Source organism: Lepidochelys olivacea (genome assembly GCF_965140295.1).
Source record: "Lepidochelys olivacea isolate rLepOli2 genome assembly, chromosome: 14".
NCBI lineage: Eukaryota > Metazoa > Chordata > Testudines > Cheloniidae > Lepidochelys > Lepidochelys olivacea.
The window spans coordinates 38,616,339-38,640,928 of record NC_140424.1 but is presented as its reverse complement, the minus strand read 5'-3'; the positions used below and the strand labels follow the sequence as shown (position 1 = coordinate 38,640,928).

The following is a 24,590-nucleotide window of genomic DNA, read 5'->3' as shown; positions in this document are numbered from 1 at the left end:
AGTAGAAGCCAGAAGTCCTGAGTCCCAGTCCCCCCTACTCAACCCACTAGGCCACATTTGCCTCCAGGAACCAAAACAGAACCCGGGAACGCCATGGGCCAGTCCCCTGCTCTCGTCGCTAGCATGCCAAGCCCAGCCAGAGCCAAGGAGAGGACCTCGGACCCAGGACCAGACAGGAACGGATGGGGCATTACAGGCTGGAGGGTTCATACATTAATGGGTGTGCTACAGTACGTGAGGCTGTTTATGGTCACATATGTGTGAGTACAGATGGTCGTATGCTTTTATTTTGTTATTCTGTGTGTGGATTTTCTATCTATCTAAAGGCTCAGGTATACAGACTGGCTCTGCTTCAAAGTCCACTGGAGTCAGCTAGAAGCTGGGATATCCAAAGGCGCCGAAGGGAGCTAGGCAATCAGCTGCTACCAACGGAGTTTATCTAAAGACCACTGGAAAGACTTACTCCGGCTGGAGTTTCAGAGAGAGCTGGGGAACCAGCTCCCATTGAAAAGAACCTTTCCTCTGACTTCATTGGGTTTGGAACAGGATAATAGGTTGGGATTTTCAAAGAGGACAAATCCCCTGGAACTGGGTGCCTCAACCACTTCTTCCAAAATCCCAGCCACAGGGTTTAATTTGCAAAAGCCTCGTAATATGGGCTGAAATACTGTGCCCGTTGGAGTCGAAGACAAAACCGCCTTTGATTTCAATGGACCAGGGTGTCACTGCTGGTATTGAAGTTCCACTATTCACAGCGGGAAGTGAGAATTAAGATCTCTGAATTCCATCTGGCCTTTGGGGAAATCTCAGTCCCAGGGCAGCATTCCTTCAGGCCTTAAGGCAATTAATCCATTACCTGGTATCTTAATCCTTCCCTGGAGTCGCTGCACAATGTGGCTGTAAATTGAATTTATTGAGTTGCCTTCTCAGACACGGAAAGGCTGAAATAGGGACACCACCCAGCACAGAGTCATATGCTGAAAGCTGTTCAAAGGAGGTCAGTGCTGGCTAACATGAAGTGCGAAAACTGTTTGCTTCTTCCTTATGTTCCTGCAGTTTCTTGATAAAAATAGCACTTTCTTTCCAGGGAATTAACCAGCTGAGGTCTTTCATCTTTTGCTTGAGTCCCAGGATGTCCTGAGAAGGGCCCGGTGCTGCCCAGGATGGACACAGCGTGAGCATTAACCGTCGAGATGGACGGTCAGGTTTTGAAGCATTTCTTCCTGTGGTAGAGAATTCAGCAGCTGGTGAACGGGGAGGGATTCACAACACGCAGCACGGGGCAAGCTTCCTCCATCTGCTGCCTGATTCCACCTTTCAGCCTTCACCACAGAATTGCACTTGCCAACACAGCACTGTTCAGCTGGAAAATGACTGACCAGCTCTAGTCTGGACCTAGGCAAAGAGGAAATGAAGAATTAAGCCAATCACTGTGCTCGTGTTTGCGTTCAGGATTGTCCAGCGAAGAGAAAACTGCCATTACGACAAAAGGAGGTCGTGTTTGGACAAGCAAAGATCCGGTTGGTCTGGCTGGCTGTCCAGTAGCTGAACTCCGTGCAGATGGGACTAGGTTGACACTGGATGGCTCAGGCAGGGTGAGGTCAGTGCAGCCACCTCTGGGGTGGGGGCCAGGGGCTGTTTACAGAGGGACCCCTCAGTCATTTGTAAAAAGCCAAGAGATGTGCAACATTGATGCAGGCGATCCCGAAGACTCCCCACAATGCAGAGAGGAGGCGGCGGCTGTGAGCATCGTGGGGGTTACACAAGAGTGGGTCGGAGTGGGGTGAAGCTGGGGGGCAGCCATCGCTCCTCTTCAGCCAGCGGGAGGCAGATGCATCCGAATTGGTGGCAGTGGTGGGATCCCGGCTGGGGGTTTGCTCCGGGCTGGGCACAGGCCAGCCAAGTGGGTCTGCACCCAGTGTCCCCTGCTGGCCCTCGGGCTCCCAGTTGGACGCCCAGGGTAGTTTGGGGAGGGGGCTCAGAGCCCGAAGATGGCAGGGCCAACGATGCAGCCCAGCAGGGCGTTGGCAGCTTCCAGGGACTCGCTCAGCTGGGCCCCTGAAATGAGAGGGGGGCACTGGAGAGACACCAGCCCGGGGAACAAGGGGAGGGCCTGGGGGCAAAGGGAACAGAGCTCACAGTATGTGGGGGACTGGCGTGGGGGTTGGGAACCTGGGAAGTAAAGGGCGGGGCACGGAAACCCCAAAAGGGTGCTGGGATTGGGATGGGGAGAGGCTGGGGATGGGGGCTCTCGAGGGCTGGGCTGTGGGGCCCCCGGGGGCAGGAATCTCAGGAATGGGGGCCCTGGGACCCATGGGGCACAGGCTCTCAGGGCCCTGAAGGGGGCTGGGCTATGGGGCATGGGGGGCAGGCTCAAGGCTCTGGGCCGTGGGGACAGGGGCGTGAGGATGGAGGTTCCTTGGGCCCAGGCTTAGGGGCCCCATGGGGCAGGGGCTCTCAGGGTCGAGACCCTGGATCCTGTCCCTGCCCCCCACCCCCTAGGCCCCCTCTCACCTGCTCAGTCCCGCACCCAGCCCACAGCCTTGGCCTCCAGCAGCTCGACTCGTCGCACTGCCCCACGGCCTGGCCGTGCAGCCAGACCATGGCCAGCACCGTAGCCCAGATGCTGGGGGTCACGTCCTTTGGGGGGCAGGATAGAGACAGCCTGAGTCAGCGCCCAGCCTGGCCCACTCCCCTGACCTCCATCCCTCACCCATCCCTCCCCCTTCCCTTGGGACCCCCCCACTCCATCCCCCCACCCCGACTCAGAGGGTTCCTATCACCGCCGCTCCAGCACAGTGGACCCTCTACCCAGATGCCCAGTGCCATGTCCAGGGAGTAGAGAGATGGCCTGAGACAGGGCCCAACTTGGGCGCCTCCATCTGGCCCTGGGCCCCCTCGATCCAATGCTCCGATCCCGTTAGGGTGTTCCCAGCCCCCCGATCTGGGCCAGTCTCGCCCACTGGGCTCCAGGTTCAGGAGTCCTAGAATCCAGTCACCCTCAGACTACCCCCCGCCCCCGACTGGGTCACCCCCAATCTCATCTGGGAGCAGAGAACAGGCCCAACCCATGGCACCTGTCCCTGATCTCTCCCCTCTCCTCTGCACCCCCGCTCACCTCACTGGGTATCCTCCCCCTGGCGTCGGTCTCACTCACCCCCAGCACAGCAGCCAGCCAGGGGTCCAGGTTCCACGAGACGTCGGCATTTTGCAGAGACACCAGCCTCAGCAAGGGAGACTCCTCCGGTGCCTGCTCTGGGGAGAGACACAGGAAGATGGGGCTGGCACAGGGTTGTGGGTACAGAACAGCGACATGGCCTGTCCAGGCTGGGGGACAGCCAACAACCTTAACTGTCACCCTCTGTGTGGCCTTAACTCTGTCCCTCCATGGGTGTCCTTAACCTGCTCCTCTGCACACTTTACCCCACTACAGACATCCTTAACTCTGCCCCTTCTTGCACCCATGGGATGACAATTAACTTTCAATCGGAGATGGGCACCCAACTCCCTGTGACTGTTCCTGCCCAGGCATTAATTCCACAACCTCACGGTGTTTCTCAAACACAGTCGGTCCCCGGGACTATCCCCCACTACAACCTGAGATACAGACCTACATCCGCAGAGAGACACAAGAGTCTAAAGGGCTAGCGGGGGATGGGATGTCAGAGTCTATATCGTATTATAGCCATGCATGGGCCAGGGTTACGGGGCAGAGTTAAAGTTATCTGGGCTACAGTCACTTTGTATTTCCAGACTCTCCAAATGCAGGTAACCTTCACTTTAAAGGTACCTTTTAAGGTAACCTTCACTTTAAAATTTCTGCCTTTCGTGGGTTTCTTTGTTTATAAACCAGAAGGTGCCAAGAAAAACTTTTGCCCCTGAACTCGCCTGTACAAACCTCCAAGCTCAGACCCAGCTTCACAAGGTTTTTTTGCCTGGGAATTTCCCTCTGGCTTTATTTCAGAGAAAACTGCTCAGGGACATTCCTGTTACGAGAAACTACTGATCCCCGCCCCACACACACCCCCTTAGCTCACTGACACAAACTCACACCCCAAATTCCACCTTCACAGAGTTTTTTGCCTGGGGGTTTCCTTATTTTTTTAGTCATTTTCTTTCGAGATAATTTGCTTTATGACACTAAAAAAAACAGCCAAGAATTCCCCCTTCCTCAGCGACACAAAGGTTTTTCACCCAGGAATTTCCTTCGTTTTCTATGTCGTTTTTAAAGACTGGCACAGCTCCGTGACCTTCAGGGCACATGGGTCTCTAACCCGATGAAGCGTCACCATGGCATTGGCCCACCCCCGGAGTCCTGACTCCCAGCCCCCTTCACCGTTCTGGGGTGCCGTCTCCGGTGGGGCCCCCTGATTGCAGGACGGTCTGCCCTTGTGTTGGGCCCCCCGGCTGAGCTTTGGGAGGCCACGGAGCCAGGACAGGCGCTTGCGAGGGAGGAGATGGCCGGCGCTGGACTTTGGGAGCTGCAGGCATGCGGGGCAGAGGTACTCACGTGCCGCAGCCAAGTCACGGGACAAGCGCCCGAAGACGCTGCGCTGGTTCGGTTCGTCCAGGCGCACTCCGCTCGCCGGCCGCTCGCAGATGGGGTCTATCGAGACCCAGTCTATCATTTCCGTATAGTCCATGATGAAATCGAAATTTAGGGAGCAGATGGACAGACACAGAGACAGACGGACACGCAAACAGACCCAGAGAAGCAAAGGGAGGGAAGAGAATTCCGCCCCCCCTCCAGACACTTAGAGCCAACGCACCGCTGGGACCCCTCCTCCATACCCCCCAGCCCCTTTCCCCGAGCTGGGACCCCCCCACACCCAGCCCCATCCTCCTCTCCCCGCAGCTCCATCACAGCCAGGATCTCCAGCTCTTGCCCCTTCCCCCCTGGCTGTGACCCCCAGATCCAGTCCCCACAGCCCCATTCTTCTCCCCTCAGCCAGGACCCCTCCTCCAGCCCCAGGGGATGCAGGGGTGGGTGCTGCACTCCATGGATGAGGGCAGGATGCTGGGGGGCGAGAGGCCCCTACTAGCCAGGTCTGCTCATGACAGCAATGTGCCCGCCCCTCCTGTCCCTGCATCTGCCCGGGTTGGTCTGTCTGTCTGACTGGGTCTGTTTCTCTCTCTGCGTCTCTCCGTCCTGTCCCCGTCTGGGTCTGTCGGCTGATTCTCGGTCTCTGTCCCTGTCTGACTCTGGGTCTCCGCATGCCTGTCTACTTCTGTCCGTCTGTCTGGCACAGACCCCTCTCTTCTGGCTGGGGTGGGGGGCGGTGCTACAAACCCGTCTCACCATGCTAGTGCCCCTGCTCTCCCCATGCCCCGGAGGTATGGGGATTGGGGTCGCCGTCACCCTGGAGCAGGGAGGGGGCAGCACAGCCCCCGGGAGTCAGGGGGGCAGGGAGAGGGGCAAAGGGACATTACCCCATAAACATGATGCCCCGCGCATGCCCCTTCTGGGCCCCCCCCCTTACACTGGGATCCCCCTGTGCTGGGATCCCTCCCTGGCGCCAGGTTCCCCCCACCTCCCCATACCGCCCCCAGTGCCAGGTTCCCCCTCTCACCTGAGTTCCCCCCACATGCTGGGTCCCCCCCGGCGCCAGGAACCCCAGACCATTTGGGGGTTACCTGCCAGCGGGACATCCCACCTCACCAGCTGCCCCCGCTCCATGTCCACCCCCACGTAGGTTGTGAGGGAGCAGACGACCCCCGAGCTCAGGCTGGCCTCCAGAGCCCGGCGCCCGTCCCCCTCCGACCCCGCGCCCACGGCCCCCTCCAGCTCCAGCAGCAGCGACTTGGCGGCCAGCCGGTGAACGGGCAGCCTGTGCCAGGGAGAGAGATTCACGGGGTCAGCCCTGGACGCCTGGGTTCCAGCCGCTACGGAGAGGGGAGCAGGGTCTAGCGGGATGGGGGTGGGTGGGTGCCAGGACTCCTGGGTTCTATCCTGGCCCCGGGAAGGGAGTGCGGTCTAGTGGTCACAGAAGGGGGGCTGGTCCCATCCTGTCTCTGTTCTGCTGGGGTGAGGACGTGGGGGGTCAGGACCCAGCTGCCTGGGGTGGGGGATGGGAGCCAGGGGAGCATTGCTGTCACTTGTCTCCATCCTGTGGCTGCAGGGAGAACTGCGGCGTCTCCTTCTAGGTCTGGTCCTGGATGCGGTACTGCAGGGTGATGCCCCCCATGGGAATGTCTGGGGGCTGTGGGGAAAGAAAGGTGGTCAGAGGTGGAATGCAAGGGGGGAGAAGATGCCCTGGGACCCCTCAGACCCAGCTTACAGAACAAAGGGGGCAAATACACCCAATGAACACCAGTTGGGAGGCTGGCTTAGTAAGCCCAATGGCCGTCATTAGGGTCCAGAGATAACAATCCCCATTGAGCTCAGTGGGGCTGGGGTAGCACAGAGACTTCCAGCCCAGTGGCTATCATTAGACGTCAGAATTATCGATCCCCACTGAGGTCTCGTTTACACTACATACTTTGGTAGAATTACATCGCTCAGGGGCATGAAAAATCCACACCCATGAGCAGCATAGTTACACTGACCTTAGCCCCCCGTGCAGACAGTGCTACATCGGCAGGAGAGCTTCTCCTGTCGGCTTAGAGCGTCTTCACCAGACGTGCTACAGCGGTGCAGCTCCACCGATGAAAACTTATAGTGTAGACCTGCCCTGAGATCAATGCAGCCAGGCTGGTACAGAAACCCGCAGCCCAGTGGCCATTGTTAGGGGTCAGATTTATCAATTCCAACACAGATCAATTGGGCTGGGGTAACACAGAGAACCCTAGCCCAATGGTCATCGTTAGGGGTCAGAGTTAACAATCCCAACTGAAATCAATGAGGCTAGGGTAGCACAGAGACCTGCAGCCCAATGGCCATCATTAGGGGTCGGAGTGAACTCTCCCCATTCAGAACAATGGGGCTGGGGTAGCACAGGGAGCTCCAGCCAATGGCCATCGTTAGGGGCCAAAGTTATCGCCCAGGAGGGGACTGTGGGGCTCCTGCCTCAGTCACTGACCCTGAGCCCTGGGGGCACCCCAGTTTGGGGGACCTCGCTCTCCCACCTGGGGCTGCCCGCGGAGCTGGGCGTAGACAAGGCACCGCTGCCCAGCAAAGATCACCTCGGGGTCCCAATGCAGCAGCTCCGCCTGGATCCCAGAGGGCAGATCCCAGCTCAGTGAGATCCCGGTCACCGCCAGCTGCAGGGCCCACTTCAGAGACTGAGGCACCTGGCGGGGGACCGGCACACACATGGTGGGCCAGGACTCCTGGGTCCTGTCCCCAGCTCTGGAGGGGAGTGGGGTCTAGTAGGCTAGAATGGGGGAGCTGGGAGCCAGGATTGCTGGGTTCTCACCTTGGGCTGCACGTGGTCCTGGCCGGTGATGAACTCGGCGCTGCCCCCCACTGCCCGGGCAAAGCCTTTGACCAGAGCCGTGGAGGCCCGTCCCCGATGCCGAAGGAGAAGCACCTGAGGGGTGGGGCAGAGACCGGAGGGGGAGGGGCAGAGCTGGTGGGGCCCATCTAGTGCTGGGTGGGGGCAGGGCAGTTGGAGGGGGGCCAGTAGGGCTGGCTGGACTGGGGGGCTCCCCATGCTGGCGGGGCTGGGAGGCAGGGTGAGGCAAAGTGTTGGGCAGATGCTGGGCACTATGGTGGTGGGGATCCACATGATGGCAATGCTAATGGGGTTAGGCACCCCCAGTTACTTGTGGGTTCCCCGGTGATGCTGCACCTCTGCAATGATGTCCTGGGTGTTCTCTACCTCCCCGTCCGTAAACACGAACAGCTGAGCGGGGGAGAGACGCTGTCAGAGCCGGGGACCCCAACCCCCTTGGAGACACCCCCTCCCTGTTGGGAACGGGAGCAGCCCCATGCAGAGTCTGCCCCACTGACCCTCCCAGAGACCCCCAGCCCCATCCCTCCCCTCCCAGAGATCTCCCCTGAGGGGCTGACAGACGGGGACTGCTGACCTCCCCTATCTCTGTGACCCCCAACCCCGAGGCATGACCCCAACCCATCACCTGTTCACCGGCCCCTGGAGACAAGAACCCACTGACTGCTGTGGGCACTTTTCCAGGAGCTCCCTCCTGACCCCCCCACCAGTGACCTCCCTGCCCCTCCCGGCTGCAGGGCACCCCCCAGAGCTGGGCACAGCACAAAGCGCTGCCCCTCCCAGCTCTATACAGAGGTACCCCCACCCCCACGGTTGCTACCTACCACGCCCTGCTCACACCCCCAGAGGCACCAGCCCCCCATCTGGCCCAGAGCCCCAGGCCCACTCCGAGCAACCCCTTGGCCCCGCTCAGGCTTCCCCCCAGGGCCCCCAGCCCCTCTCCGATCCCCTCTCCCAGGATCTCCCCCTTGAACAGCCTCCGAGGGGAGCGGGACGGGGGGGAGGGAGGGCAAGGAGGGGCCTGTAATGGCGTATGGCTCACAGCGACAGCTGGGAGCAAACACCCCATGGGCGGCAGCGGGGCACTGGGAGTGGGGGGGCGCTCAGAGTTACTGCAGAGAATCCTTCCCAGGGGGCTGGCTGGGGGGGGTCTCGCCCCCATCCTCCGGGCAAGCTGACCCCCACGGGTGGGGTGGGGAAGGGATTTTCCCCTGGCTCAGACTGGCAGAGACCCGAGGGGGTTGGTCTCCCTCGGCAGCCTGGGGCACTCACTGGTTTGAACCGGAGCAACTGGGGGGAGTCGCTGTGACCTGACGCCTGTAACTCAGGGTTTGGGGGTGCCGGTGACTCAGCCTGAGGGGTGGGGCTGTCCCCGGGGGGAGCGAGGGGCTGAGCAGTGTCAAGGGGGGCGGGGGGGGGCGGGCGAGGAGCTGGGGCCTGATGAGATGATCACAATGGTCCCTTCTGTCCTGAAAGTCTGTGAGTCTGTCCCCGCAGGCCCGCATCCCTCTCTGAGACCCCCCACATCACCCCTCGGCCCCACAATCACTCTCCAGGCCTGCCCCAGGATGCCCCTCCGGCTGGCCCCAGCGCCCCGGCACCTGGCGTGGGTGCCCGTCCCGGCAGGGGCTGCGGTAAACGGCTCGTAGCGGCTCCAAGATCTCGGTGCCCCCCAGGTGAGCCTGGAGCAGCTGGAGGCGCTGCAGGGACTCGGCCTTGGTCTGCTGGGTATTCTCCACGCTCTGCCTGCGGGGGGCGCCGACAGGTCTGGGGCTGGGACAGCCGGAGCCAGGGACACCCTGCCCCCAGCCAGCCGTGTCCCCAACCCACCGACACCCCTGTCCCCCAACCAGCCCTGCCCCCAAACCCACCGACACCCGTGTCCCCTAACCAGCCCTGCCCCCAAACCCACCGACACCCGTGTCCCATAACCAGCCCTGCCCCCAAACCCACCGACACCCGTGTCCCCTAACCAGCCCTGCCCCCTAACCCACCGAAACCCGTCCCCCAACCAGCCCTGCCCCCTCACCCACCGACACCCCTGTTCCCTAACCAGCCCTGCCCCCTAACCCAGGGACACCCCTGTCCCCTAACCAGCCCTGCCCCCAACAAACAGACACACCCTGCCCCCTCACCCACAGACATACCCTGTCCCCCAACCAGCCCTGCCCCCTCACCCACCGACACCCCTGTCCCCTAACCAGCCCTGCCCCCTAACCCAGGGACACCCCTGTCCCCTAACCAGCCCTGCCCCCAACAAACAGACACACCCTGCCCCCTCACCCACCGACACCCCTGTCCCCTAAAAAGCCCTGCCCCCAAACCCACCGACACCCCTGTCCCCTAACCAGCCCTGCCCCCTAACTCACCGAAACCCCTGTCCCCTAACCAGCCCTGCCCCCTCACCCACCGACACCCCTGTCCCCTAACCAGCCCTGCCCCCAACAAACAGACATGCCCTGACCCCCAACCACCCACACCCCTTGCCCCCTAACCAGCCCTGCCCCCTAACCCACCGACACCCCTGTCCCCTAACCAGCCCTGCCCCCTAACCAAGAGACACTTTCTGTCCGCTAACCAGCCTTGCCCCCTAACCCAGACAGCCCCCTCCCTGCCCTTCGGACTCACGGGTAGAACGACTCGAACTCAGACCCAAAGCCACAGATGTTGAAATAACAGCCCAGGGGCAAACTCTTCAACAGCAGGACCAGGGTCTCCTGGGGACAGACAGACGGATGGAGAGTCAGCCCCACGGGCCCAGCCAGCCTGGGCTGCTCCCCCGACACGGCCCCACGGGCCCATCTAGCGCAGCCTCCCGCCTGGCTGTCCCTTGGTGCTGTTGATGCGCTGGCGGGACAGGTCTCTGCGTCCATGGGGCAGGCCGTGCTGCCGGAGCGGCCCAGCAGGAGGACGAACTCCCCGGCTGGCTCTGGGCCGGCACCGCCTCGGGCACTCTGGGCAGCAGGGTCATCATCACGGCTGGGTCGCCCATCAGGGAGCCTGCGGGGAGATGGGGGCAAGCCTGCAAATGGGGTGGGCATGGGGTCGAGCCCTGGTGAGCTGCCCCCTCAGAGCCCCATGACTGCCCCCAGAGACCCACCCCCACTGCTCGATCCCCCACCCCCTCAATCACCCAAAGAGTCTGGCCCAGGCTCCCCCTTTCGGGACCCACCCCGCGCCCTACACCACATCTCTCACCCCCTGGGACCTTCCCCCCACCCACAGCCCCGTTCCTTGGAACCCACCCCTCAGCCCAGAACCCTCCCCCTGCCCCACCCCCAGCACCCTCCTCCCAGCAGGGATGGCTGGGACCCAGGTGTCCGGGTGAGCCCTTACCTGGGCAGTGGTTAGGTTCCCGGCTGTATAGCTCAGGGGGGTGAGGGGTCAGTTGGAGAGCACGTGGTCGATGCCGTGGGGCGACTGCAGCATGGCACTCAGGCTCAGGGTGTAGGGCAGCTCCCCCTGGAGGACCCATGGGACCTCCTGGGTGATGTTCTCCCCATCCCACCCTGCAGAGAGAGACACAGGGGTAAGGGCCGGGGGCTGGGAGAGTGGGGGGAGGATGGGGGGTATGAGTTATTGGGGGGGTATTGGGCTGGGATATCAGGGGATTTCGGGATGGCTGGGGTGGGTCATATACCCTGGGGCGGGGACTGCAGACCCTGGAGGGGGGCACTTACCGCAGGGAACACAGTAGTGGCCTATGGGGCATTTTGGGGGCTATGTGGGTCTTTCACTGTGGTACGTAGAAGGGGCTATGGAGGTTTCAGGGGGTACAGGCTGCGGGGTCACTCACCGTGGGGTGTGTAGCTGGGGTTCTGGGGGCTATGTGGTACAGGGAGCTGTGCGGGATCTAGGGCACCTAAAGGTCTGGTCTCAACATGGGGCATGTAAAAGGGGTACAGCATGGCTGGAAGCACACAGCTGGGGTACAGGGGAGTATGAGGGGGAATCTGTGGGTCTCACCATGGGGTGCATAGCGGGGACAGGGGGATCTGTGGGTCTCACCATGGGGCGCGTGGGGGGGGGGTCTGTTGGTGTCACAGTGATGGTGGTAGGGGATCTGTAGGTCTCACTGAAGGGCGCAGAGTGGGGACAGGGGATCTGTGGGTCTCACAGTGGGGCACGTAGCAGAGGCGCAGGGGGATCTGTGGGTCTCACCGTGGGGCGTGTAGCGAGGGTGTAGCACAGTCGGCAGCACGTAGCGGGCGGCCCCGTCATGCTCCAGCGGCAGCTTGCAGGAGTAGCTCAGGGTCAGCATCGCCTCCTCCCCGGGGGCAAATTCCCCAGGGAGCAGCTGAACACGTCGCCCCCGGCCACCTCCTGCTGCAGCAGGAACGAGCTCTGCCCCCGGCCACCGCGTCCCCGTACAGCTCCTGTGCCTGCCGGGAGAGACAGGGTCACCCCGAGATCCCCGTCCCCCAAGATCCCCTGCCCCCCCGACCAGCACATCCCTATACAGCTCATGCACCTGCTGGGAGAGATGGGGTCACCCCGAGATCCCCCCAGCCCGGTCCCCTCCTCTCTCCCCCCCGGGACCCCCTCCCCCAGCACCTGTCTCTTCTCCTGGAGCTGGGCCTGGATCCAGGGCCCCCGCAGCCGGGCCTGGAAGACGTCGACAGCCGCCTCGGCGTCCACGGGGAATTTGAACACGGCCTCCACGGGCCCCAGCTCCTCGTTCCTGCAGAGCAGCTGGCAGCCCACGTCCGCCACAAAGCCTCGGATCAACACCGACACCGAGCTGCGGTGCAGGGGCACTGGGGGGAGGGGGACGTCAGCCACAGGCCCCCCCACGGGCACCGGGGGGAGGAGCCACGTCAGCCATGGGGCCACCCTCCCCCTCACAGCACCGTCCCCCGCAGCCCTGACTCACCCGGCTCCTTGGAGCTGGTCAGGAGGCCGCAACTCATCATCTCGGCTCTGGGGTCGGGGATCTGTGTGAGGGGAAGGTCGGGGGGTGAGATACGGGGTTCCCATGGAAACTGATGGCCACAGGGTGCCCTGACACCCCCCCCCACACACACACACTTAGTGATGGCTCTGAGACCCCAGCCCCACCCCTCTGCTCAGCCAGGTCCTGTGGCAGGGAGTCCCACAGGCCCAAGCTCCTGAGATCAGAGTCATGGCTCTGCCCCAACTGCGCCAGCCCCCGCAGGGAGGGGCAGGCAGGGACTGGGGTACAGCTGGTAGTTGGGGGATGGAGAGAGAAACATAGGGAGATGTATGGGGATGGATGGACAGATGGAAGGAAGGAGAGGTGCAGGGGTCAGACGGACAGATGGAATGAAGCGGGATGGGGGACTCGTGCGTTAGAACGAGGGGGCTGGGAGCCAGGACTGCTGGGTTTTATCCCCAGCCCCTGGGGGGGGGCCCCTGGAACAGTGACAGGGGTTGCAGGGGAGCCGGCTCGGTCACTGGGGGGTTGTTAACCCGGCTAGGCCCTTCTCCCCACTGTCGCCCTGCAGAGAAGCAGAGGTTTGTGGAGCAGGCTCCAGCTCCTGGCCGTTCTTGGCAGGGACACGGCCCTGCTATTTACTCAGCTTTCACCCCAGACTGGAGCAGTCGCCATAGACCCCCCCACCCCAACGGGGGTGAAATGCAGCCCTTGGCCGTGCCCAGGGGCTCCCGGCGTTCTTGCTCCACGCCCCCGAGCCGTTCAGCCTGGGCCTTGGATTTGCTGCCTTACGACGGGGTAAGAGGGCGGCAGCCGGTTGATTTCTCCCGCAGCAGAAATCTGGCTCTGAGGCGCGCAGGGAGTCTCTGCGGAGGAGCGGGGAGCTGAGGGTTGGATCGGGGCGAGGAACGCCAGAGCTGCCGTGAGCGAGAGGGGCTCCCAACCCCACTCTCCGAGCCTCGTTTCTGCTGGCCACCACTCCAGCCCCCTGGAGAATTCCCAGCTGGAAGGTGGGACGGGGAGACTGGGATCACCTGGGGGGCCGGGGGGAGGGGAGGGAACGTAGGCAGATTTCTAGACAAACCTCCTGCCCGGCTTCACACATGGCCCAGGATGGAGAATCCACCCAAGCCCCCGGGGAGTTGGGCCAGCAGCTAATTCCCCCCCCTCCCCCCCGACAGGTGAGCCTCCCTCCTCGCCTGAATTCATCTGCCTGCAACTCCCAGCCACAGGACAGGCCACGTCCCCCCCGCAGGTATTTACCGCCTCTCTGGGCTGCGCTCCATAGGCTGGGAAAGGGCTGAGGCCAGGGCAGGGCTCCAGCAGGGCACGGGGCGGGTTGGTTGTTCCCGGCACTGAACTCTGATGCCTAATTCCCCGCCCGGCGGAAGGGAGTCGGCGTGAAACTTCGGCCGATTCACAGGCGGCGGCTCCTGCTGCAGCAGCTGCTTCTTGGGGTGCGAAGGAACCGCAGGCGGAGCTGCAGGGCGGGGTGGGCGGGGGTGGGGAGCTCCGACCCCTCATGGGACCCAGCGGACCCCAGGAGCCTGTGGGGAGCAGGTCAGGGCCGGTGCCCCCCGGTGCAAAAGGGGAGAGCTGAGATTTGTGTCGTCACACCGGCCCGGCGCCACGGGGATGGCCCCTGGGAAACCCACGCAGGGAGAAGCGCGGGAAGGGAGGTTGGATCGGGGGGGGGGGACACGGAGCAGAAACGTTTCGGGGTCACATCATCAAAATTTTGTAAGCTATTCTCACATATTTTCAGTCCAAACCGGCAGAATCCGTGTGAAATCAATCTTTCCAAAATTTTGGAATGCCTGTGTACTAAAAACAAAGAAAAAAAGAAGCCTACAAAAATACCCATCTGGGTTTTTACCCAGTCTGTAACTGGAACCGGAACTTTATTCTGAATCCCCTTCAAAATCCACTGGGGTCTTGATTTGAGGTTCCTGTGGGTTTATCTTACCTCGGTTTGGAAGGGTTAAATTTTTATCAGTAAATGTCAGGAAATGCCAGTTTCGCCACACAGAACATCAACCGCCCCCCGCCCCCCAAAAAACGGTCCAAAAAACCAGTTGTCATTAAATAATTATTCTGTGACCCACCTTGTTGTCTGACATGCCACAGTAATTTCCCACAAGTGTGAAAATACAAATAGACAATATTTTTTTAAAAAAATGCTCACAAATAAACCTTGATATTCTCTGTCAAAATTATAAAAAATAAAAATTGAATTCTGCCAAGCCTGTTGATATCTCTATCCTCTCCCCAGGCCTTAATAGAAATAAATAATTGGCACATGTGCAATTTGTTTCATTTTAAATTAAATACAAAGTAAGAGGATAATAATGCATAAGGGCTGGATTTTGAAAGGTATTTAGGTGCTTAATGGGGTTTTAAAAAGTATCTAGGCCCTTAAAACTCATAGAAAATCCCATTAGGCACCTAAATACATTTAACAATCTGGCTGTAAATGTTCAAGGATGTGAGACACTAAGGACCAGATTGTTAAAGGTATTTAGTCACCTAACTCACACTGATTTCCATTGGAGTTGGGCAGCTAATTATCTTTAGACTTCTGGCCCTCAGGGATTGTTGTTGTTTTTTCAGTACCCTATCAACTTTGGTATATCTTCCATGTGCAGACTCATTTTTCTTTCACCACATTTTCTGTGACAGCCAATGACCTCCAGCACATTTTGAAAAACATCGCTTCCCTGAATACATGTCTCAGGGCTTCTTTTACCTCTGGGTTCCTCAGTGTGTAGATGAAAGGGTTCAACAGGGGTGTGACAATAGTATTCAAGACGGTGACTATTTTGGTCAATTCCAATGAGTTCTGCATGGAAGGGTTGACATGTAGGAAAATGGTCGAACCGAACCAGATAATCACAACTGTGAGATGGGAAGAGCAAATTAAAAAGGCCCTTCTCCATTCCTTATCTGATGGGATTGTCAGTACAGTGGAAATGATGTAAATGTAGGAGAGCAGGGTTATGACACAGGAGCCCAGGATGAAGATGAAGGAGATGATAAAGGCCACCGGATCAATAAGGTAGGTATCTGTGCAGGAAAGAACTATCCACGGTGCTATGTCCCCAAAAAAGTGATGGATGACACTAGGGCACAGAAGGACAACCTGGTGATCAGAAATGCTGGGACAGAAATAGCCAGGAAACCACACAACCAAGAGCCAACAGCCAGCTGAGCAGTCAAGGTGCTGTTCAGGATGGAGCTGTAGAGCAAAGGATAGCATATAGCCAAATAGCAGTCGTAGGCCATGACAGCCAAGAGAAAATCTCTGTGCATCCTAGGGAGAAAACAAAATACATTCGTAGGACACAGCTGACGAAGAAGATGGATTTGCTTTGGGACACAAGGTTGGCAAGCGTCTTTGGGATACAAGCTGTGGTCTGCCATACCTCCGGGAAGGAGAAATTGCAGAGAAGGAAGTACATTGGGGTGCGAAGGTGATGGCTGGTTGCCACTAGGACTATGATCGCCACATTTCCTGTGACAAGGAAGAGCACAAAGAGCGAGATCTGCAAATATTAGGTCCCAGGGAATCCCAGGAGAATAAATTCCTTCACACTGGTGTGATAGCCCTTTTCCAGTGCGGTCAGCTGTTTTACCTGCCAAAACAAATGAAGACATGAAATTAAACTGATTAAACACAACCGTGGCTCTGTGGGTTACAGATGATTTTGATGCACAGGAAGAGCAGATAATTAAAAGAGGCAGGAAATAATGGTTTAAGGCTGAAAATATCCTATTGCTATTACATTTCTGGAGCCTTCCTGCTCACAGGGTGAATTTAAGCTTGTCCTAAATTTTCCTGTGGAAACTTTTTTTCCAGTGGAAAGTGGCTTTTTTTTGGACCAAAAAGAAACTTTCAGGATAGAAATTCCATTTTCAGGTGTTCCTTGAAAAACACAATTTTTAGTTTTTGTCAATGAAACATGTTTTTTCCACGGTCAGCATCCAAAGCCCAAGATTGATTTTATTTTAATTGATATTTTTGTTGTTTTAAATTGAAAATTTTCAAATACAAAGTTGTTTTCTGGGTGTGTGTGGGGGGCAAGGGTTGTCCTTTTGACAAAACCCTGAAAAATTTCAACAGAAAAAACAACATTTTTCCTGTAAATTCTTCAGGATTCAGGAGCCAAATCATTTTCAAATGAGACCTATGGGTGTTAGGCATTCAGCACAATCTGTGATTCCTTTAGAAGTGAACAAAACCCCATCGTCTCTTTTGAAAATCCCTGCTAAATAGGGTGAGCTTTTCAAAAGTTCTCAGTATAGGCCTATTTCTGCTCCCGAGGAAGGAAGTCAATAGGATTTTTGTCACTGAGTCAGTGGGAGCAGACTTAGGTCAATACTGAACACATGAGATTTGTACCTGTCAATTTCCTTCCTACAATGCAAGAGGACCTTTAATTCTTTTTATGCAGAAAGTCTCAGGTTCTATGCCTGCTGAAGTCCCAGGTTGGAGTGGGGATGTTATACAAAGTTGCAGTTCAGAGGACAGCTACTCAATTTTGGAGCATAAATAACCATTTACATCTATAAACCAGCATTCATTTTGGGTGGTTGAAAATGAGTCAGTTGCAACCTCCTTTGACCAATTGAGACTGAGGTGTGCAAGGTCATGCAATGTGCCAATTACAGCAAAGCTCAGGGCCAGAGAGGACCAAAGAACAAAAGGAAGCAATTTTCCTAAAAAAAAAAAAAATCAGAAAATGCATCCCTTTTTTATCAGAATTTTAAATACTGATGAAGAATTTCATCAAAACTGTGAATTTCAAACATTTTTGACCAGCTGTGCCAGGAGTCTGCACTTCTTCTCCCCGTTTAGTCATTCGAACATACTTCTCGACCAGAACCGTTAATAGAACCCAGGAGCCCTGATTCTCAGCCCCTGCTCTGCTCAAACCACGATCCTAACTCCCCTCAAAGAATGGGAATAGAACCCAAGTGTACTGATTCCTGGTCCTTTGATACAACAGCTATTCTACGCATCCCTAATAGAGCTCAGCACAGAATCCAGGTATCCTCACTCCCACACAACAGACCGCAAGCCCCACAAATACAGCAAAACTGTAATATGCCGAGTTTCTAAAACACCTTCAGAAAAAAATATCAGGTTCCCACTGCTGGCCAAAAGTTTCCTTCACAGATGGATTAATGCTGAGGTCTCAAATTTGAGGCATTCAGAATTAGAAGCCACTTTTGAAAAAGTTGTCCCTACCTTGAAATCTATCAATGACTTTTACAGTGAATGTTCTGAATTTTTGTTTGATTGCTTGTTTTGGGTGTTCTGATTTTTCATTTTTCATAACCTAAATTTAGTCCCCCTCCCTATTTGGATTTGAATTTGCAAAGGATCCGAAAGGAGTTATGAAATGTAATGGAGTTGGGTGCCTAACTCCCCCAGACACCTTTGAAAATCCCAGCCTTAAATATTTTGTATCAAAGTCTAATCAACATGGGCAATCAACAATTATATTTTCTCCCTCTTCAATATAAGCCATTTATTTTGTTATGAATAACATCCTATGAATAACATCTAATGCCCTGATTCTGCAAACAGTTAATACATAAATAAACTTGCATATATAGACATATATAAAATAAAAATGCCTAAATTTACTCACATGAATGATTCCTTTGAAGTCAAGGGTTCCACTCACATGAGTAAAGTGAGGAAAATAAGTAAAATTTTTAAACATTTTTAAACAATGGAACTTACTGCAACTCATCATTCAGCAAATCTTCTCACTGGGCAAACCTTCAGCTGGTGTGAATTATCAATAGACAGGGCTGATGAGAGCGGGAAGGGTGTGGAACAATTGTACTGAGGTCCTGAGCTCAGTGCCCCCGCAAAACTATCTAACTATAGGGTGAAAGGGGAGGGGGAAAACATAATTTACCGGGCCTCCAAATTTCTCTCAGCAGACCTCTCAATGGAGCTACGATTATTTAGACCAACTGAGGATCTGGCTCTTTGTATTCAGTCTCCACTGATGGAAAGAGCTGAACCTAGCAAAATTTCTGGAACAGTTAAAACACCTGATTGACAAAATCTACTTGCCTGCCCTTTATCACGATGAAAATGATGAAAACAGCCGTGATATTCTATTTTCTCCATAAAAAGAAGGACTCATCTCAGCTGAATGGTAGAGTTAATCTTTTCAAGACTTTCCTTGTACCAACGAGACCTTATTGGCTTGCAGGGAACTGTATGCCTTTCACAGTAAATTATGTTAAAAATATGGAATTCCTTTAAAAAAATACCTCGTTTGTCAGTGAACTGTAAGCACTCAGAACCAAGTTGGACACTAAGATGACGATTGATTAGATAGATAGGATAGGATTAAAGTTCAAATGATCTGGACAAACTGGAGAAATGGTCTGAAGTAAATAGGATTAAATTCCATGAAGACAAATGCAAAGTACTTCACTTAGGAAGAAACAATCAGTTGCACATATACACAATGGGAAATGACTGCCCAGGGAGGAGTACTGTGGAAAGGGATCTTGGGGCCATAGTGGGTCACAAGCTAAACATGAGTCAGTAGCGTAACACTGTTTCAAAACAAAGAGCAAATATCATTCTGGGATGTATTAACAGGAGTGTTGTAAGCAAGACACAAGAAGTCATTCTTCTGCTCTATTCTGCGCTGATTAGGCCTCAACTGGCGTATTGTGTCCAGTTCTGGGCACCACATTTCAGGAAAGATGTGGACAAATTGGAGAAAGTCCAGAGAAGAACAACAAAAATGATGAAAGGTCTAGAAAACATGACCTATGAGGGAAGACTGGGGGGGAGGGGGAGAGGGAAAGGGCTTGTTTAGTCTGGAGACAAGAAGACTGAGGGGGGACGTGATAACAGTTTTCAAGTACATGAAAGGTTGTTACAAGGAGGAGGGAGGTAAATTGTTCTCATTAACCTGTGAAGATAGAACAAGAAGTAACAGGCTTAAATTGCAACAAGGGCAGTTTAGGTTGGACATTAGGAAAAACTTCTGAATTGTCAGGGTAGTAAAGCACTGGAATAAATTGTCTAGGGAAGTTGAGGAATCTCTATCTTTGGAGATTTTTAAGAGCAGGTTAGACAAACACTGTCAGGGATGGTCTAGATAATACCCTTTTAACAAAGTTAAAATAATTTTCTAACCTCAGATCAAGTTCGGTGGTTGCTTCAGATATTGATGTCTAAGGGAATTGCTTGTGTGACTTGTGGTTAGCCAGTGGGGTAAAAGCAAAGTCTTCTCTGTCTGGCTGGTTTGCTTTGCCCTGGTGTGCACAGAAACCCCAGCCTTGGGCTGTAACTGCCCTGCTTGAAGCTATTTGATCTGAATGGGCACTCTCCGTTGGGTCCCGCCAGAACCAGCATCGTTACACTGATAAGGGACTCAATTAATAAAGAAATAAAGTAATATAATTAATGTCATTTAACATGGGTTTATGGTAAATAGATCCTGTCAAACTAACTTGGTATCATTTTTGATGACATTACAATTGTGATTGATAAAGGCAATAGTGCTGATATAATAGACTTCTCTATGGCATTTGACTTAGTACTGCCTGACATTTTTGGATGTCAGGATGGATTTTTGGTGTGGATTGCACTCTCAGCAAATTTGCGGATGATACTAAACTGGGAGGAGTGGTAGATATGCTGGAGGGGAGGGATAGGATACAGAAGGACCTAGACAAATTGGAGGATTGGGCCAAAAGAAATCTGATGAGGTTCAATAAGGATAAGTGCAGGGTCCTGCACTTAGGATTGAAGAATCCAATGCGTCGCTACAGACTAGGGACCGAATGGCTAGGCAGCAGTTCTGCGGAAAAGGACCTAGGGGTGACAGTGGACGAGAAGCTGGATATGAGTCAGCAGTGTGCCCTTGTTGCCAAGAAGGCCAATGGCATTTTGGGATGTATAAGTAGGGGCATAGCGAGCAGAACGAGGGACGTGATCGTTCCCCTCTATTCGACATTGGTGAGGCCTCATCTGGAGTACTGTGTCCAGTTTTGGGCCCCACACTACAAGAAGGATGTGGATAAATTGGAGAGAGTCCAGCGAAGGGCAACAAAAATGATGAGGGGTCTGGAACACATGACTTATGAGGAGAGGCTGAGGGAGCTGGGATTGTTTAGCCTGCAGAAGAGAAGAATGAGGGGGGATTTGATAGCTGCTTTCAACTACCTGAAAGGGGGTTCCAAAGAGGATGGCTCTAGACTGTTCTCAATGGTAGCAGATGACAGAACGAGGAGTAATGGTCTCAAGTTGCAGTGGGGGAGGTTTAGGTTGGATATTAGGAAAAACTTTTTCACTAGGAGGGTGGCGAAACACTGGAATGGGTTACCTAGGGAGGTGGTGGAATCCCCTTCCTTAGAAGTTTTTAAGGTCAGGTTTGACAAAGCCCTGGCTGGGATGATTTAACTGGGAATTGGTCCTGCTTCGAGCAGGGGGTTGGACTAGATGACCTTCTGGGGTCCCTTCCAACCCTGATATTCTATGATTCTATGATTCTATGATTTTGACTAAACCACTAGAAGGATACAAAAATAACATGGCACACAATACATGGACTAAAAGCTGGCTCACGGTTAGGTCTCAAAATGTAATTGTTAAAGGGAATTGTCTTGGAACAGGTATGTTTCCAGTGGGGTCCAAGAGGGTTCTGTTCATATCCTAACTCTATTTAACATTTTTTAATGATATGGAAGATGACATAAACTCATCACTGATAAAGTTTGCAAATGACACAAAAATGAGGAAGTAGTTAATAATGAAGAGGACAGGGTTACAGAGGGATCTGGATCGCTTGGTAAGCTGGGCGCAAGCAAACAATGTGATTTTACTATGGCTAAATGTGAATGTCTACATCTAGGAACAAAGCATGTAGGACATACTTGCAGGATGTGGAACTCTATTGTGGGTAACAGTGATTCTGAAAAAGATTTGGCGGTCATGGTGGATAATCAGCTGAACATGAGCTCCCAGTGTGATGCTGTGCCAAAAGGACTAATGCAACTCTTGGATGCATAAACAGGAAAAAGACTACGTCCAGTTCTTGTGTCAACAGTTCAAAAAGGACGTTGATCAATTGGAGAGGGTTCAGAGAAGAGCCATGAGAATGATTAAAAGTTTAGGAAGCACGCCTTATAGTGACAGACCCAAGGAGCTCAATCTATTTAGCTTAACGAAAAGAAGGTTAATAAATTCCTTCATGGTCTCTTCAGTCTAGCATAGAAAGGGATAACACCATACAATGGCTAGAACTTTAAGCTAGGCAAAATCAGACTGGAAATATGGCGTACAGTGAGAGTAATTAACTTTTGGAGCAATTTACTAACGGTCACGGTGGATTCTCCATCACTGAGAATTTTTCAATCAAGATTGGATGTTTTTTCTAAAAGATCTGCTCTATAAATTATTTTGGAGAAGGTCTATGTCCTGTGTTATACAGAAGGTCAGACTAGATGATCACAATGGTCCCTTCTGGCTTTGGAATCTATGAATCAATGAAATCAATGACTTTAGGTGCCTTGGTGTTTTGAAAATCCCACTTCATGCCTAAATACCATTTAAAATCTGGCCCTGGGTGACAAGAGAGCCTAAATCCAATTTTCAAAAGAGCTTTAATCTTTCAGAGCCAGATTTTCGAAAGTATGAAGATGTCTAAAGCTTCAGATAGATGCTCAGCGGGATTTTCAAAAACACCTAACCACATTAGGTGCCTAACCTGCTTAAGCATTTTTGTCAGTCTGCACCGTTGACATCTAAACACTTTTGAAACTCTAGCTCTTAGGCTCCTAAGCAACTTACATGATTTTGTAATGGGATTTAGGCTTCTATATCATTTAAGCACTGTCATAAATATAAAGGGAAGGGTAACCACCTTTCTGCATACAGTGCTATAAAATCCCTCTTGGACAGAGGCAAAACCCTTTCACCTTTAAAGGGCTAAGAAGTTAAGATAACCTCGCTGGCACCTGACCAAAATGACCAATGAGGAGACAAGATACTTTCAAAGCTGGAGGGGGAGGAACAAAGGGTCTGTCTGTCTGTCTGTGTGATGCTTTTGCTGGGAACAGATCAGGAATACAACTCAGAACTCCTGTAAAAAGTTAGTCAGTACTCTAGCTAGAAATGCATTAGATTTCCTTTTGTTTAATGGCTGGTAAAATAGACTGTGCTGAATGGAATGTATATTCCTGTTTTTGTGTCTTTTTGTAACTTAAGGTTTTGCCTAGAGGGATGCTCTATGTTTTGAATCTGATTACCCTGTAAGGTATTTACCATCCTGATTTTACAGAGGTGATTCTTTTACCTTTTCTTTCATTAAAATTCTTCTTTTAAGAACCTGATTGCTTTTTCATTGTTCTTAAGTTCCAAGGGTTTGGGTCTGTGTTCACCTGTACAAATTGGTGAGGATTTGATCAAGCCTTTCCCAGGAAAGGGGGTGTAGGGCTTGGGGGGATACTTTGGGGGAAGAAGTCTCCAAGTGGGCTCTTTCCCTGTAGTTTGTGTAACACGCTTGGTGGTGGCAGCATAGGGTTCAAGGACAAGGCAAAATTTGTACCTTGTGGAATTTTTTTAACCTCAGCAGGTAAGAATAAGCTTAGGGGATCTTTCATGCAGGTCCCCACATCTGTACCCTAGAGTTCAGAGTGGGAAAGGAATCTTGACAGGCACCCTTGAAAATTGCACCTGTGATGTCTAACAATCCATGTAACAAAGCTTCTCCTGAATTATGATCTTTTGTATCTTGACAGATGGAGCCTGTGACTGGAATAGAGAAGGAAATCTACTCCAGGATATAGGAATTTATCCTTCTGGGCTTCCCCCGTAGTCAATATTTGCAGATCTCTCTGTCTGTGGTGTTTACCATGATGTATGTCCTGACAGTTGCAGGAAATGTTGCCATCCTAGTCCTAGTGAGGGCCAGCCATCAACTCCGCACCCCCATGTACTTCTTCCTTTGCTACCTCTCCTTGCTGGAGATATGATACCCCACAGCCTGTGTTCCCAAGACCATTGCAATTTTCCTGGGGAAAAACAGAACCATCCCCTTTAGTAGCTGCATCCTGTAGATATACTTCATTTTCTCCCTGGGCTGCACAGAATATTTCCTCTTGTCCGCCATGGCCTATGACTGCTATCTGGCTATTTGCTACCCATTGCACTATAGCACCATCATGAACAGCACCTTCTCTGCTCAGCTGGCCCTTGGCTCCTGGGTGTGTAGTTTCCTGGCTATTTCTATCCCAGAATCCCTGAGAGTTAGATTGTCCTTCTGTGGCACTAACGTCATTACTCGTTTCTTCTGCAGCATAGATTCCTTCATCATTCTCTCCTGCCCAGACACATATGTGATTGAGATGGCAGCTTTTATCATCTCGATCATCGTCATCCTGGGATTATGTTCAATAACTCTGGTCTCCTACATTTACACCCTCTCCACCATACTGAGAATCCCGTCAGCCCAAGGCCAGCAAAAGGCCTTTTCCACTTGCTCTTCCCCTCTCACTCTTGTGATTATATGGTACAGCTCCACCATCTTCCTGTATGTCAGGCCTTCCAGACAGAATGCCTTGGACATGAACAAGACTGTCAACACTTTGAATACTATTGTAACTCCGCTGTTCAACCTCTTCATTGACAGTCTGAGAAACAAAGAGGTGAAGGAGACTTTATGGAAGGTATTCAGTGGGACATGAAGTTGTTTTTGAATGGCTTAGATGTTACTGGGTCTGATTCTCAGCCTATGCTCATGTTCCTTTTGGTAGTAACCGTCCTTGTTGTTGTTCTTTTAATCCTGGTTCCAGTTTTACATTTACAACTTTTGTATTTGGGTAAAATGTTCAGAAGTGCCTAAGGGCCAGATTTGCAAAGGAATTTAGGCACCTAAAGATTCAGATAGGCCCCTAAACACCATGAAAGATGTGGTTTCTAGGAGCCTAATTTTTATTGAAAATCTACTGGACGTGAGCTCCTAAGGGGCATATTTTCAAAGATATTTTGGTGTCTAAAGATGCAGATAGTTGTTTAGTGGGCTTTTCCAAAGCACTTCAGCAGATGAGGCACCAAAATCCCATTGATTTCAGTGGTAGCTACAAATACTTTTGAAAATCTGTCCCTTAAAATCTCTCGAGAGGTCCCATTGGCATGAATGAACATCTTTCAACTGAATTAAATGGCCTTTCGATCAGGCCCTATGTAGACATTACTTTTAGCAATTCACATTTAGGCCCCCATCCTTAGATCCTTACTCAAGTGCTGAATTATATTATTT

At 53.3% G+C, this 24,590-nt stretch overlaps 3 pseudogenes across 3 annotated transcripts; 1 reads left to right on the top strand and 2 right to left on the bottom strand.

Moving 5' to 3' along the window:
* Positions 1–259: 259 nt before the first annotated feature.
* On the bottom strand, positions 260–12,260 carry LOC311530993 (von Willebrand factor A domain-containing protein 5A-like; annotated as a pseudogene). The gene is made up of 14 exons (XR_014714578.1): positions 11,863–12,260; positions 11,553–11,773; positions 10,802–10,900; positions 10,020–10,443; positions 8,993–9,137; positions 7,705–7,784; positions 7,356–7,508; positions 7,066–7,230; positions 6,097–6,200; positions 5,635–5,828; positions 4,511–4,621; positions 3,119–3,255; positions 2,515–2,640; positions 260–2,058 (listed from the first exon to the last, which is right to left on the bottom strand). The product of XR_014714578.1 is annotated as a von Willebrand factor A domain-containing protein 5A-like (transcript).
* A 2,672-nt stretch (positions 12,261–14,932) lies between these two features.
* LOC311530992 (olfactory receptor 6F1-like) lies at positions 14,933–17,304 on the bottom strand (annotated as a pseudogene). The gene is made up of 2 exons: positions 17,266–17,304; positions 14,933–15,917 (listed from the first exon to the last, which is right to left on the bottom strand). The product of its transcript is annotated as an olfactory receptor 6F1-like (transcript).
* A 5,883-nt stretch (positions 17,305–23,187) lies between these two features.
* On the top strand, positions 23,188–24,015 carry LOC311530991 (olfactory receptor 6F1-like; annotated as a pseudogene). Its single transcript has one exon. The product of its transcript is annotated as an olfactory receptor 6F1-like (transcript).
* Positions 24,016–24,590: the final 575 nt, after the last annotated feature.